Below are 446 nucleotides of genomic sequence, written 5' to 3'. Positions count from 1 at the left end.
ACGTACCATTTTCCTGAAATCGACTGACGATGGCTAGCGACCATTGCGTTATATGTATATCTTAATTTTAATTATAAATACTTATTGTCAATAAAAAAATATATCTTTTAAAATAATTAAATCATTAGAATAATATAAAATTTGATATCATTGTCGTAAATTCAAAGTAAGAATTATAATATCGTATAACTTGTTAGAAATTATAATAGAAATTAAAATTATAAGTATTCTAAACATCTCAAGTTAATATTGTATGATAATTATAAACGTAATTGACAATTATAAACGAACCAACGCAATTCCACAGCCTAACCATACACACATAATGTGGAAAATACGTCGTGCACGATACACTAACGCATCGTCAGTCGCTGAAAAATTATTATTGAACTTATCAACTATGATCATCATATCCATCACCTCTCTCTCACCCAAGTAACACCTGA

The sequence above is a fragment of the Apis dorsata genome, unplaced genomic scaffold (genome assembly GCF_000469605.1).
Source record: "Apis dorsata unplaced genomic scaffold, Apis dorsata 1.3 scaffold_342, whole genome shotgun sequence".
NCBI classification, from domain to species: Eukaryota; Metazoa; Arthropoda; class Insecta; order Hymenoptera; family Apidae; genus Apis; species Apis dorsata.
This window is presented reverse-complemented; position numbering follows the sequence as displayed.